This window comes from Oncorhynchus mykiss, chromosome 20 (assembly GCF_057628025.1).
Source record: "Oncorhynchus mykiss isolate SJ-2025 chromosome 20, ASM5762802v1, whole genome shotgun sequence".
NCBI lineage: Eukaryota > Metazoa > Chordata > Actinopteri > Salmoniformes > Salmonidae > Oncorhynchus > Oncorhynchus mykiss.
This window is the reverse complement of record NC_143041.1, coordinates 5,817,729-5,832,082: the sequence shown is the minus strand read 5'-3', so window position 1 is coordinate 5,832,082 and position 14,354 is coordinate 5,817,729. Positions and strand designations below refer to the sequence as shown.

Below are 14,354 nucleotides of genomic sequence, written 5' to 3'. Positions count from 1 at the left end.
AAGTTGGAAGGAGAAGATAAAGTGATGACAATGGAACTACTAAGAGCAATTAAGGAGGTGTGTGGAGAGGTGGTGGGATGCCGAATGAAAGGAGAAAAGAAGTACGAAATTACGATGAGAAATGAAAGAGGAAAAGAACGGGTAATGGATGGATTGCGAATAAAGGACACAAGGATTCTGGCGAGAGATATTAATGTGAAGGAATTGGTGGTGTCTTTTATGAATCTCCCAGTTTACGTAGAAGATGGTGTGATACTGAGCAAGCTGAGTAGCTGGGGAGTGACGGCTGTCTCGGAGAGTTTGGCCAGGAACGGAGGTGGTTGACGGGACACGTTTCTGCAAGGTCAAGTTCACAGAAAAAGTGACATTACCTTATTCTACAAGAATTGAGACGTTGGAGGGAGCAGAATATTTCAGGGTCATTCATGACAAACAGGTCAGAGTGTGCCGTATGTGTATCCAACCCGGGCACATAGTAAAAGACTGCCCGGAATTTAAGTGTTTTAAGTGTGGCAATCAAGGACACTATGCGAGAGAATGTGATGGAGAGAAGGAAAGGAATTTTTTGTGGTGGATGCAGAAAGAGATTGGCGGAGTGCAATTGTGGAGAGGTTGGGGCTGAAGAGGGGAGTCAAACAATATTCGAGGAAGCAGTGGTATTGTCGCAAGAAGGAGAAGAAGATGGAGGAGAGGACATGGTGGAAGGTGGAGAGACGGAGGAAGGAAGAAGGAAGAAGGACCAGAAGATAAATGAAATTGGGAGCAGTATGGACTCAGAAATAAGAAGAGGGAGTTTTCAGGAGGAGGGGGGGAGTGGACTGGGGGGAAGCACAGGGGACTCACAGGTTTTGGGGGAAAGCATAGCACTAACAAGTAGTTTGGGGGGTGAAGAAATGGAGGGTGTTATGGAGTTGATGACAATACCAGAGACGGCGATGAGCACGGGGAGCACAACGACTATACCAGAAGTGGAGATGAATACGGGGAGCACAACGGAGGTGGATGCCAAGAGTGGGAGTTGGCTGGATTACATGGACTTGGAGGAGATATCGGACACGGATGATGGGCAAATGATGGAAAGAACGAGGGAAGGATACAGGAAGAGGAAAGCGGTGGGAAGAGGGGGAGAGAAAGGGTGGAAGAAGAAAGAAACTGGATAACAGGTAGAGGATAATGAAATTATTTTTTATTATTTTATTATTTATTAGAATGGTCAATATAATGTCAATAAATGCAAATGGTTTGAGAACAATGGGAAAATTTAATAGAATAGTCCAAATGAAGAATTCAGATATTTTATGTATTCAAGAAACACACTGGGATAATGTTTGTGTTTTAGAAGTAAAAAAAATATGGAGGGATTTTATTTATGTAAACAATGGCAGAGGGAATTCAAGTGGGGTTGCAATTTTATTAAGGAAGGATGTAGTAGAAAATGTGAAGAAGATATACAATGATAATAATGGGAGGATTTAAATTTTGGATTTTGAATATATGAATAGGGTTTTTAGGATTATAAATATTTATGCGCCGAATAATGAGATAGATTTTAGTTGGGGATTTTAATGTTAAAATGAATAGATTAGATATGTCAATGGGAGCTATTTTTAGAAGTGACGTATCGAGAGGGGTTTTAAGGAAGATTATGTGTGAAAACAGTCTGATTGATATATGGAGAGACGAGAACCCGAATAAGAGAGGTTTTTCTAGAAGGCAGGTGGTTTTAGGGGAGTTGAAACAGACACGGATAGATCTGGTTTTAGTAAATGAAGGGTTAAGGAATTTTATGAAGGATATTAATTATATTTTTACAACTTTTAGTGATCATGCTGGGTTAACATTTTCGGTGGGGTTAGATAAGGAAAGGAAAGGGGGAGGAATATGGTGCATGAATGCAGGGTATCTAGGTGATGAAGAATATGGAATACAGCTTAAATCTTTGATAGAACATGAAATGGAGGATAAGCAAAAAGGGAATGATAAGTGCCAGTGGTGGGAAAATGTAAAGAAAAAAATTAAAGGTTTTAGTATTAGATATGCAAGGAAGAAGAGGAGTAGGATGACAAGAGAATAACATTTTTTAAGAGAAAAATTGAATGAAGAAATGAGGAAATGTGATATAGATCCTATTTATAATATTGAAAGGTTTTTAGATTTAAAGGCACAATTGAGCAAATGTGAAATAGATAAGTGTAAGGGGGCATCTATTAGAAGTAGGGCAAAGTATGTGTTGGAAGGGGAGAAATGTACGTCTTTTTTTCTTGGTTTAGAGAAAACTAAACAGACGAAATCATATATTAGTGAGATAGAAAATGTAAAGGGTGAAGTGGTAAATGATTATGTTGAGATATTAGAAACCGTACAGAATTTTTATAAGGATTTATTTAAGAAAGGGGAGGTGGATGAGGGGAGTGTAAAGGAGATTTTAGGTAGTGTGGATGTGCAAATTGGTGTTGAGGATAAGCAAAGATGTGATAGGAAGATAACAGTGGATGAAGTGAAAGATGCAATTAAGGGTTTACAAATAAATAAAAGTCCTGGAGTAGATGGACTAATTGCAGAGTTTTATAAAATGTATGAAAGTTTTTTAGCACCGATTTTAATGGAAGTGTATCAATATATGGAAGATAATAATACTGTTTCAGACTCCATGGTGACAGGGCTGATATCGATTTTATATAAAAATAAGGGGAGCAAATTAAAATTGGAGAATTATAGGCCAATTAGTTTATTAAACTCAGATTATAAGATTTTAGCTAAGATATTGGCAAATAGAATGAAGATGGTTTTAAATGATATTATAGCACCTACACAAAATTATAGTGTGCCTGGAAGAGACATAGCTGATACTATTATTACACTTAGAGATGTGATAAATAAAATGAATAGCGATAAGAGAGGGGGAATTGTTTTAAGTATAGATTTTAATAAGGCTTTTGACAGGGTGGAACATGATTTTATGTTTAGGGTACTGGAAAAATATGGGTTTGGAAACAGAATAATAGGATGGATAAAATTATTATATAGAAAGGCAAAAAGTAGAGTAAAATGTAATGGGGTTTTAACAGATTATTTTATTCTTGAGAGATCGGTGAGACAGGGGTGCCCTTTATCAGCATTATTGTATGTTTTATCGGTAGAACCCTTAGCGGCATACCTTCTTAAAAAAGATAATTTTATAAATTGTGTAGAGACTCCGCAAGGAGGTTTTAGTTTAATTCATCAATATGCAGACGATACCACAATAACAGTTAGAGATGAGGGAAGTGTTAAAAGGGTGATGGAGTGTTTTAAAGTATATGAGCAAGCCTCAGGAGCAAAAGTGAATATGGAGAAGTCAGTAATAATGTATGTTGGGAAGATTAATGAGGGGATTTTTCCTTTTAAAATGGTAAATGATTATTTTAAGGTGTTAGGTGTGTTTTTAGGGGTGAAGGAACAGGAAGCTAGGGATCTGACATGGAGTGGTGTAATAAATAAAGTTAGAAAGGTGGTAAATATGTGGAGGAGGAGGTCTTTGAAATTAAAAGGGAAAGTAATTGTTGTAAATTCCTTGCTGATGTCAATTTTTATTCATGTCATGAATGTTTTAGATGTACCAGAATGGGTTTTATCGGAAATAAATAAGATTTTAGTTGATTTTTTATGGGATGGGAAAGGTGCGAAAATGTATTTTAAAACTTTGATTGCAGGTTATGAGGAGGGGGGTTTGAAGTTGGTGGATTTAAATGTGAGGAAAAAAGCAATTAGAGTCAAAATGGTACGTAAATATTTATATGGTGAATTAGATTATGGATGGAAAATATTTTTTAAGGAGTATTTGCAGGAGGTTGGGAGGATGGGGGACAATGGTTTATTGATGTGTATGAAAAAGGAAATGTTAGATAATATACCTTTGTTTTATGGAGAAGTGTTTGAGGCTTGGGGGGAGTTTTTACCAAATATTTATTATGAGTGTACCATTTTAGACAATATTTTAAATCAGCCAATTTTTTGAAATCCCAAGATGTTGTTTTGTAAATATTTTATGAGGGCTGGGATGAGACAGATTGGGGACATTTTATATGAGGTCATTCCGGGGTTCCTTCCATGTCAGGCAATATTTGATCATGTGGATGAAGAAAATTATGAAATAAGTAGAACTACTGTGGAGAACATGTATAAGAGAATATTAGGATGTCTTCCTGGGGAGTGGGGTGTGTTAATAAATAAAGAGGTGGCTACAAGAGCTAAGGGTTTACCGGTTTTATATTATGAAAGTAATGGGAAGAAGTATGATTTGTCAGGTTTGAAAGTTAAAAAGGTTTATGAAAAATGTATTTTAAGAGAGATAAAAACTCCTGCTTCGGAAAAAGTGTGGTCTAGGGTGTTTGCAAATATAGATGTGAAATCAATATGGAAGAATGTAAATGTAAAATATAATTCTATAGAATGTGAAGACAATGATTTTAAATTGAAACATAATAGGATATTTACGAACGTGGTTTTACATCAAATAAATAGAGATGTTAAAAGAGAAGGTGATATTTGTGGTACGGGGGTGGAAAATTTTATGCACCTTTTTGTTGAATGTAGTAGATTAGAAGAGTTTCATAAGTTTTTAAAGGGGATTTTAGTACAACATTGGGGAGAAGAGATTGTTGCTGGGGTTGAGTGGAGGAGGTTGTTTCTTTTTGGTTTAACTGGGAAAAGCAAAGTTTTTAATTTTAATTTGATGAATTTTGTTCTTAGTCATGCCAGATACGCTGTAAGACTAAGAAGGAATTTGGGTATCTCAAAAATTGCATGCAATAGCTAGTGGCAGGTTAGCTCAGTTTGTTAGAATGTGGTGCTAATAACGCCAAGTTCGTGGGTTCGATCCCTGTACTGGCTATGATGTACATTTTGAGTGTCAAAATTGTGAGTCACATGCATGTGAATTGTAAAGGGTGCCACAGAATTAAGTTTGGTGAATTGCCGAAATAGCTCATTTGGGAGAGCATTAGAATGAAGATCTCAAGGTCCCTGGTCAGATCCGAGGTTTTGGCATTTGTATTTGTTCTTTCTTTATGCTCTGGCTTCAAGGAAATTATCCACAGCTTTGTTTGTGGGCCTCAATTGTGTGTGCTACGCTGCTCCTCTGAAAGTAAGTAATTTCTTGCTTTTTCATCTGACATTTTGACATCAGTGTTACAGGAAAATTGCTTGTCATTGTTACATGACAGTAGGTTGTCGTAAGACAAGGCTGCATGAAGTGTGAACTGGAGCTTTCTTGGATCCATGAAAGAATTTGCTTTTGGAGAATGCAGGCATCGATCCCACTACCTCACACATGCAAAGCATTTGAGCTAATTCCCCAGCCGTTTGGAATTTCCGCAAGAAGCAACCTAGAGGGTCCAGTCTTGTCAGGCTATGCTGTTGGTGGACTTGTTTGTTTACGTGCCAGCACTTGCAGAGGCTCGGTGCATTTCAACAATTGAGCAAAATAGCAAATGGCCGGTTAGCTCAGTTGGTTAGAGTATGGTGCTAATAACGCCAAGGTCATGGGTTCGATCCCCGTACTGGCTATGATGTACATTTTGAGTGTCAAAATTGTGAGTCACATGCATGTGAATTGTCAAGGGTGCCACAGAATTAAAATAGTGAATTTCCGAAATAGCTCAGTTGGGAGAGCGTTAGACTGAAGATCTAAAGGTCCCTGGTTTGATCCTGGGTTTCGGCATTTGTATATGTTCTGGCTTCAAGGAAACTATCCACAGCTTTGTTTGTGGGCCTCAATTGTGTGTGCTACGCTGCTCCTCTGTAAGTAATATCTTGCTTTTTCATCTGACATTTTGACATCACTGTTACATGAGAGTTTCTTGTCATTGTTACATGACAGTAGGTTGTCGTAAGACAAGGCTGCATGAAGTGTGAAGTGGGGCTTTCTTGGATCCACAAAAAAAAATGTTTTTGGGGATTGCGGGAATCGATCCCACGCATGCTAAGCAAACACAATACCAATTGATCAAATTCCCCAGCTGTTTGGAATTGCCACAAGGAGCAACCAAGAGTGTCCAGTCTTGTCAGGCTATGCTGTTGGTGGACTTGTAGTTTGTGCTCCAGCACTTGCAGAGGCTCGGTGCATCTCAACAATTGTGCTCTGTAGCCAGCGGCCGGTTAGCTCAGTTGGTTAGAGTGTGTGATACGCTGCTCCTCTGAAAGTAAGTAATGTCTTTCTTTTTCATCTGACATTGTGACATCAGTGTTACATGAGAGTTTCTTGTCATTGTTACATGACAGTTTCTTGTCATTGTTTACATGACAGTAGGTTGTCGTAAGACAAGGCTGCATGAAGTGTGAACTGGAGTTTTCTTGGATCCATGAAAGAATTTGCTTTTGGAGAATGCAGGCATCGATCCCACTACCTCACGCATGCAAAGCATTTGAGCTAATTCCCCAGCCGTTTGGAATTTCCGCAAGAAGCAACCTAGGGGGTCCAGTCTCGTCAGGCTATGCTGTTGGTGGACTTGTTTGTTTATGTGCCAGCACTTGCAGAGGCTCGGTGCATTGCCACAATTGAGCAAAATAGCAAATGGCTGGTTAGCTCAGTTGGTTAGAGTGTGGTGCTAATAACGCCATGGTCATGGGTTCGATCCCTGTACTGGGTATGATGTACATTTTGAGTGTCAAAATTGTGAGTCACATGCATGTGAATTGTCAAGGGTGCCACAGAATTAAAATTAGTGAATTGCCGAAATAGCTCAGTTGGGAGAGCGTTAGACTGAAGATCTAAAGGTCCCTGTTTTGGCATTTGTATTTGTTCTTTCTTCATGCTCTGGCTTCAAGGAAACTATCCACAGCTTTTTTTGTGGGCCTCAATGGTGTGTGCTACGCTGCTCCTCTGAAAGTAAGTAATTTCTTGCTTTTTCATCTGACATTTTGACATCAGTGTTACAGGAAAGTTGCTTGTCATTGTTACATGACAGTAGGTTGTCGTAAGACAAGGCTGCATGAAGTGTGAAGTGGGGCTTTCTTGGATTCACAACAAAAATTGTTTTTGGGGATTGCGGGAATCGATCCCACTAACTATAGCATGCTAAGCAAACACAATACCAATTGATCAAATTCCCCAGCTGTTTGGAATTGCCACAAGGAGCAACCAAGAGTGTCCAGTCTTGTCAGGCTATGCTGTTGGTGGACTTGTTAGTTTGTGCTCCAGCACTTGCAGAGGCTCGGTGCATCTCAACAATTGTGCTCTGTAGCCAGCGGCCGGTTAGCTCAGTTGGTTAGAGTGTGTGATACGCTGCTCCTCTGAAAGTAAGTAATGTCTTTCTTTTTCATCTGACATTGTGACATCAGTGTTACATGAGAGTTTCTTGTCATTGTTACATGACAGTTTCTTGTCATTGTTTACATGACAGTAGGTTGTCATAAGACAAGGCTGCATGAAGTGTGAACTGGAGTTTTCTTGAATCCATGAAAGAATTTGCTTTTGGAGAATGCAGGCATCGATCCCACTACCTCATGCATGCAAAGCATTTGAGCTAATTCCCCAGCCGTTTGGAATTTCCGCAAGAAGCAACCTAGAGGGTCCAGTCTTGTCAGGCTATGCTGTTGGTGGACTTGTTTGTTTATGTGCCAGCACTTGCAGAGGCTCGGTGCATTTCAACAATTGAGCAAAATAGCAAATGGCCGGTTAGCTCAGTTGTTTAGAGTGTGGTGCTAATAACGCCAAGGTCATGGGTTCGATCCCCGTACTGGCTATGATGTACATTTTGAGTGTCAAAATTGTGAGTCACATGCATGTGAATTGTCAAGGATTAAATTGAATTAAAATTGGTGAAATGCCGAAATAGCTCAGTTGGGAGAGCGTTAGACTGAAGATCCAAAGGTCCCTGGTTCGATCCCTGGTTTCGGCATTTGTATTTGCTCTATCTTCATGCTCTGGCTTCAAGGAAACTATCCACAGCTTTGTTTGTGGGCCTCAATGGTGTGTGCTACGCTGCTCCTCTGAAAGTAAGTGATTTCTTGCTTTTTCATCTGACATTTTGACATCAGTGTTACAGGAAAGTTGCTTGTCATTGTTACATGACAGTAGGTTGTCGTAAGACAAGGCTGCATGAAGTGTGAACTGGAGCTTTCTTGGATCCACAACAAAAATTGTTTTTGGGGATTGCGGGAATCGATCCCACTAACTATAGCATGCTAAGCAAACACAATACCAATTGATCAAATTCCCCAGCTGTTTGGAATTGCCACAAGGAGCAACCAAGAGTGTCCAGTCTTGTCAGGCTATGCTGTTGGTGGACTTGTTAGTTTGTGCTCCAGCACTTACAGAGGCTCGGTGCATCTCAACAATTGTGCTCTGTAGCCAGCGGCCGGTTAGCTCAGTTGGTTAGAGTGTGTGATACGCTGCTCCTCTGAAAGTAAGTAATGTCTTTCTTTTTCATCTGACATTGTGACATCAGTGTTACATGAGAGTTTCTTGTCATTGTTACATGACAGTTTCTTGTCATTGTTTACATGACAGTAGGTTGTCGTAAGACAAGGCTGCATGAAGTGTGAACTGGAGTTTTCTTGGATCCATGAAAGAATTTGCTTTTGGAGAATGCAGGCATCGATCCCACTACCTCACGCATGCAAAGCATTTGAGCTAATTCCCCAGCCGTTTGGAATTTCCGCAAGAAGCAACCTAGGGGGTCCAGTCTCGTCAGGCTATGCTGTTGGTGGACTTGTTTGTTTACATGCCAGCACTTGCAGACGCTCGGTGCATTGCCACAATTGAGCAAAATAGCAAATGGCTGGTTAGCTCAGTTGGTTAGTGTGTGGTGCTAATAACGCCAAGGTCATGGGTTCGATCCCCGTACTGGCTATGATGTACATTTTGAGTGTCAAAATTGTGAGTCACATGCATGTGAATTGTCAAGGGTGCCACAGAATTAAAATTAGTGAATTGCCGAAATAGCTCAGTTGGGAGAGCGTTAGACTGAAGATCTAAAGGTCCCTGTTTCGGCATTTGTATTTGTTCTTTCTTCATGCTCTGGCTTCAAGGAAACTATCCACAGCTTTGTTTGTGGGCCTCAATGGTGTGTGCTACGCTGCTCCTCTGAAAGTAAGTAATTTCTTGCTTCTTCATCTGACATTTTGACATCAGTGTTACAGGAAAGTTGCTTGTCATTGTTACATGACAGTAGGTTGTCGTAAGACAAGGCTGCATGAAGTGTGAAGTGGGGCTTTCTTGGATCCACAAAAAAAAATGTTTTTGGGGATTGCGGGAATCGATCCCACGCATGCTAAGCAAACACAATACCAATTGATCAAATTCCCCAGCTGTTTGGAATTGCCACAAGGAGCAACCAAGAGTGTCCAGTCTTGTCAGGCTATGCTGTTGGTGGACTTGTTAGTTTGTGCTCCAGCACTTACAGAGGCTCGGTGCATCTCAACAATTGTGCTCTGTAGCCAGCGGCCGGTTAGCTCAGTTGGTTAGAGTGTGTGATACGCTGCTCCTCTGAAAGTAAGTAATGTCTTTCTTTTTCATCTGACATTGTGACATCAGTGTTACATGAGAGTTTCTTGTCATTGTTACATGACAGTTTCTTGTCATTGTTTACATGACAGTAGGTTGTCGTAAGACAAGGCTGCATGAAGTGTGAACTGGAGTTTTCTTGGATCCATGAAAGAATTTGCTTTTGGAGAATGCAGGCATCGATCCCACTACCTCACGCATGCAAAGCATTTGAGCTAATTCCCCAGACGTTTGGAATTTCCGCAAGAAGCAACCTAGAGGGTCCAGTCTCGTCAGGCTATGCTGTTGTTGGACTTGTTTGTTTACGTGCCAGCAGTTGCAGAGGCTTGGTGCATTGCCACAATTGAGCAAAATGGCAAATGGCTGGTTAGCTCAGTTGGTTAGAGTGTGGTGCTAATAACGCCAAGGTCATGGGTTCGATCCCCGTACTGGCTATGATGTACATTTTGAGTGTCAAAATTGTGAGTCACATGCATGTGAATTGTCAAGGGTGCCACAGAATTAAAATTAGTGAAATGCCGAAATAGCTCAGTTGGGAGAGCGTTAGACTGAAGATCTAAAGGTCCCTGGTTCGATCCCTGGTTTCGGCATTTGTATTTGTTCTATCTTCATGCTCTGGCTTCAAGGAAACTATCCACAGCTTTGTTTGTGGGCCTCAATGGTGTGTGCTACGCTGCTCCTCTGAAAGTAAGTGATTTCCTGCTTTTTCATCTGACATTTTGACATCAGAGTTACAGGAAAGTTGCTTGTCATTGTTACATGACAGTAGGTTGTCGTAAGACAAGGCTGCATGAAGTGTGAACTGGAGCTTTCTTGGATCCACAACAAAAATTGTTTTTGGGGATTGCGGGAATCGATCCCACTAACTATAGCATGCTAAGCAAACACAATACCAATTGATCAAATTCCCCAGCTGTTTGGAATTGCCACAAGGAGCAACCAAGAGTGTCCAGTCTTGTCAGGCTATGCTGTTGGTGGACTTGTTAGTTTGTGCTCCAGCACTTACAGAGGCTCGGTGCATCTCAACAATTGTGCTCTGTAGCCAGCGGCCGGTTAGCTCAGTTGGTTAGAGTGTGTGATACGCTGCTCCTCTGAAAGTAAGTAATGTCTTTCTTTTTCATCTGACATTGTGACATCAGTGTTACATGAGAGTTTCTTGTCATTGTTACATGACAGTTTCTTGTCATTGTTTACATGACAGTAGGTTGTCGTAAGACAAGGCTGCATGAAGTGTGAACTGGAGTTTTCTTGGATCCATGAAAGAATTTGCTTTTGGAGAATGCAGGCATCGATCCCACTACCTCACGCATGCAAAGCATTTGAGCTAATTCCCCAGCCGTTTGGAATTTCCGCAAGAAGCAACCTAGGGGGTCCAGTCTCGTCAGGCTATGCTGTTGGTGGACTTGTTTGTTTACGTGCCAGCACTTGCAGAGGCTCGGTGCATTGCCACAATTGAGCAAAATAGCAAATGGCTGGTTAGCTCAGTTGGTTAGAGTGTGGTGCTAATAACGCCAAGGTCATGGGTTCGATCCCCGTACTGGCTATGATGTACATTTTGAGTGTCAAAATTGTGAGTCACATGCATGTGAATTGTCAAGGGTGCCACAGAATTAAAATTAGTGAATTGCCGAAATAGCTCAGTTGGGAGAGCGTTAGACTGAAGATCTAAAGGTCCCTGTTTCGGCATTTGTATTTGTTCTTTCTTCATGCTCTGGCTTCAAGGAAACTATCCACAGCTTTTTTTGTGGGCCTCAATGGTGTGTGCTACACTGCTCCTCTGAAAGTAAGTAATTTCTTGCTTTTTCATCTGACATTTTGACATCAGTGTTACATGAGAGTTTCTTGTCATTGTTACATGACAGTTTCTTGTCATTGTTTACATGACAGTAGGTTGTCGTAAGACAAGGCTGCATGAAGTGTGAACTGGAGTTTTCTTGGATCCATGAAAGAATTTGCTTTTGGAGAATGCAGGCATCGATCCCACTACCTCACGCATGCAAAGCATTTGAGCTAATTCCCCAGACGTTTGGAATTTCCGCAAGAAGCAACCTAGAGGGTCCAGTCTCGTCAGGCTATGCTGTTGTTGGACTTGTTTGTTTACGTGCCAGCACTTGCAGAGGCTCGGTGCATTGCCACAATTGAGCAAAATGGCAAATGGCTGGTTAGCTCAGTTGGTTAGAGTGTGGTGCTAATAACGCCAAGGTCATGGGTTCGATCCCCGTACTGGCTATGATGTATATTTTGAGTGTCAAAATTGTGAGTCACATGCATGTGAATTGTCAAGGGTGCCACAGAATTAAAATTAGTGAAATGCCGAAATAGCTCAGTTGGGAGAGCGTTAGACTGAAGATCTAAAGGTCCCTGGTTCGATCCCTGGTTTCGGCATTTGTATTTGTTCTATCTTCATGCTCTGGCTTCAAGGAAACTATCCACAGCTTTGTTTGTGGGCCTCAATGATGTGTGCTACGCTGCTCCTCTGAAAGTAAGTGATTTCTTGCTTTTTCATCTGACATTTTGACATCAGTGTTACAGGAAAGTTGCTTGTCATTGTTACATGACAGTAGGTTGTCGTAAGACAAGGCTGCATGAAGTGTGAACTGGAGCTTTCTTGGATCCACAACAAAAATTGTTTTTGGGGATTGCGGGAATCGATCCCACTAACTATAGCATGCTAAGCAAACACAATACCAATTGATCAAATTCCCCAGCTGTTTGGAATTGCCACAAGGAGCAACCAAGAGTGTCCAGTCTTGTCAGGCTATGCTGTTGGTGGACTTGTTAGTTTGTGCTCCAGCACTTACAGAGGCTCGGTGCATCTCAACAATTGTGCTCTGTAGCCAGCGGCCGGTTAGCTCAGTTGGTTAGAGTGTGTGATACGCTGCTCCTCTGAAAGTAAGTAATGTCTTTCTTTTTCATCTGACATTGTGACATCAGTGTTACATGAGAGTTTCTTGTCATTGTTACATGACAGTTTCTTGTCATTGTTTACATGACAGTAGGTTGTCGTAAGACAAGGCTGCATGAAGTGTGAACTGGAGTTTTCTTGGATCCATGAAAGAATTTGCTTTTGGAGAATGCAGGCATCGATCCCACTACCTCACGCATGCAAAGCATTTGAGCTAATTCCCCAGCCGTTTGGAATTTCCGCAAGAAGCAACCTAGGGGGTCCAGTCTCGTCAGGCTATGCTGTTGGTGGACTTGTTTGTTTACGTGCCAGCACTTGCAGAGGCTCGGTGCATTGCCACAATTGAGCAAAATAGCAAATGGCTGGTTAGCTCAGTTGGTTAGAGTGTGGTGCTAATAACGCCAAGGTCATGGGTTCGATCCCAGTACTTGCTATGTTGTACATTTTGAGTGTCAAAATTGTGAGTCACATGCATGTGAATTGTCAAGGGTGCCACAGAATTAAAATTAGTGAATTGCCGAAATAGCTCAGTTGGGAGAGCGTTAGACTGAAGATCTAAAGGTCCCTGTTTCGGCATTTGTATTTGTTCTTTCTTCATGCTCTGGCTTCAAGGAAACTATCCACAGCTTTTTTTGTGGGCCTCAATGGTGTGTGCTACGCTGCTCCTCTGAAAGTAAGTAATTTCTTGCTTTTTCATCTGACATTTTGACATCAGTGTTACAGGAAAGTTGCTTGTCATTGTTACATGACAGTAGGTTGTCGTAAGACAAGGCTGCATGAAGTGTGAAGTGGGGCTTTCTTGGATCCACAAAAAAAAATGTTTTTGGGGATTGCGGGAATCGATCCCACGCATGCTAAGCAAACACAATACCAATTGATCAAATTCCCCAGCTGTTTGGAATTGCCACAAGGAGCAACCAAGAGTGTCCAGTCTTGTCAGGCTATGCTGTTGGTGGACTTGTTAGTTTGTGCTCCAGCACTTGCAGAGGCTCGGTGCATCTCAACAATTGTGCTCTGTAGCCAGCGGCCGGTTAGCTCAGTTGGTTAGAGAGTGTGATACGCTGCTCCTCTGAAAGTAAGTAATGTCTTTCTTTTTCATCTGACATTGTGACATCAGTGTTACATGAGAGTTTCTTGTCATTGTTACATGACAGTTTCTTGTCATTGTTTACATGACAGTAGGTTGTCATAAGACAAGGCTGCATGAAGTGTGAACTGGAGTTTTCTTGAATCCTTGAAAGAATTTGCTTTTGGAGAATGCAGGCATCGATCCCACTACCTCATGCATGCAAAGCATTTGAGCTAATTCCCCAGCCGTTTGGAATTTCCGCAAGAAGCAACCTAGAGGGTCCAGTCTTGTCAGGCTATGCTGTTGGTGGACTTGTTTGTTTATGTGCCAGCACTTGCAGAGGCTCGGTGCATTGCCACAATTGAGCAAAATGGCAAATGGCTGGTTAGCTCAGTTGGTTAGAGTGTGGTGCTAATAACGCCAAGGTCATGGGTTCGATCCCCGTACTGGCTATGATGTACATTTTGAGTGTCAAAATTGTGAGTCACATGCATGTGAATTGTCAAGGGTGCCACAGAATTAAAATTTGTGAATTGCCGAAATAGCTCAGTTGGGAGAGCGTTAGACTGAAGATCTAAAGGTCCCTGGTTCGATCCCGGGTTTCGGCATTTGTATTTGTTCTTTCTTCATGCTCTGGCTTCAAGGAAACTATCCACAGCTTTGTTTGTGGGCCTCAATGGTGTGTGCTACTCTGCTCCTCTGAAAGTAAGTAATTTCTTGCTTTTTCATCTGACATTTTGACATCAGTGTTACAGGAAAGTTTCTTGTCATTGTTTACATGACAGTAGGTTGTCGTAAGACAAGGCTGCATGAAGTGTGAACTGGAGTTTTCTTGGATCCATGAAAGAATTTGCTTTTGGAGAATGCAGGCATCGATCCCACTACCTCACGCA

At 41.4% G+C, this 14,354-nt stretch overlaps 12 non-coding genes across 12 annotated transcripts; all 12 read left to right on the top strand.

Moving 5' to 3' along the window:
- The first annotated feature begins 5,473 nt into the window (after positions 1 to 5,473).
- On the top strand, positions 5,474 to 5,547 carry trnai-aau (transfer RNA isoleucine (anticodon AAU)). The gene has a single exon. It is a non-coding gene; the product is annotated as a tRNA-Ile (tRNA).
- A 1,008-nt stretch (positions 5,548 to 6,555) lies between these two features.
- Positions 6,556 to 6,629, top strand: trnai-aau (transfer RNA isoleucine (anticodon AAU)). The gene has a single exon. It is a non-coding gene; the product is annotated as a tRNA-Ile (tRNA).
- Positions 6,630 to 7,651: 1,022 nt separating this feature from the next.
- Positions 7,652 to 7,725, top strand: trnai-aau (transfer RNA isoleucine (anticodon AAU)). Its single transcript has one exon. It is a non-coding gene; the product is annotated as a tRNA-Ile (tRNA).
- Positions 7,726 to 7,807: 82 nt separating this feature from the next.
- Positions 7,808 to 7,880, top strand: trnaf-gaa (transfer RNA phenylalanine (anticodon GAA)). Its single transcript has one exon. It is a non-coding gene; the product is annotated as a tRNA-Phe (tRNA).
- Positions 7,881 to 8,760: 880 nt separating this feature from the next.
- trnai-aau (transfer RNA isoleucine (anticodon AAU)) lies at positions 8,761 to 8,834 on the top strand. The gene has a single exon. It is a non-coding gene; the product is annotated as a tRNA-Ile (tRNA).
- Positions 8,835 to 9,848: 1,014 nt separating this feature from the next.
- trnai-aau (transfer RNA isoleucine (anticodon AAU)) lies at positions 9,849 to 9,922 on the top strand. Its single transcript has one exon. It is a non-coding gene; the product is annotated as a tRNA-Ile (tRNA).
- An 82-nt stretch (positions 9,923 to 10,004) lies between these two features.
- Positions 10,005 to 10,077, top strand: trnaf-gaa (transfer RNA phenylalanine (anticodon GAA)). Its single transcript has one exon. It is a non-coding gene; the product is annotated as a tRNA-Phe (tRNA).
- An 880-nt stretch (positions 10,078 to 10,957) lies between these two features.
- On the top strand, positions 10,958 to 11,031 carry trnai-aau (transfer RNA isoleucine (anticodon AAU)). The gene has a single exon. It is a non-coding gene; the product is annotated as a tRNA-Ile (tRNA).
- A 612-nt stretch (positions 11,032 to 11,643) lies between these two features.
- Positions 11,644 to 11,717, top strand: trnai-aau (transfer RNA isoleucine (anticodon AAU)). Its single transcript has one exon. It is a non-coding gene; the product is annotated as a tRNA-Ile (tRNA).
- An 82-nt stretch (positions 11,718 to 11,799) lies between these two features.
- Positions 11,800 to 11,872, top strand: trnaf-gaa (transfer RNA phenylalanine (anticodon GAA)). Its single transcript has one exon. It is a non-coding gene; the product is annotated as a tRNA-Phe (tRNA).
- A 1,968-nt stretch (positions 11,873 to 13,840) lies between these two features.
- trnai-aau (transfer RNA isoleucine (anticodon AAU)) lies at positions 13,841 to 13,914 on the top strand. The gene has a single exon. It is a non-coding gene; the product is annotated as a tRNA-Ile (tRNA).
- An 82-nt stretch (positions 13,915 to 13,996) lies between these two features.
- Positions 13,997 to 14,069, top strand: trnaf-gaa (transfer RNA phenylalanine (anticodon GAA)). Its single transcript has one exon. It is a non-coding gene; the product is annotated as a tRNA-Phe (tRNA).
- The last annotated feature ends 285 nt before the right edge of the window (positions 14,070 to 14,354 follow it).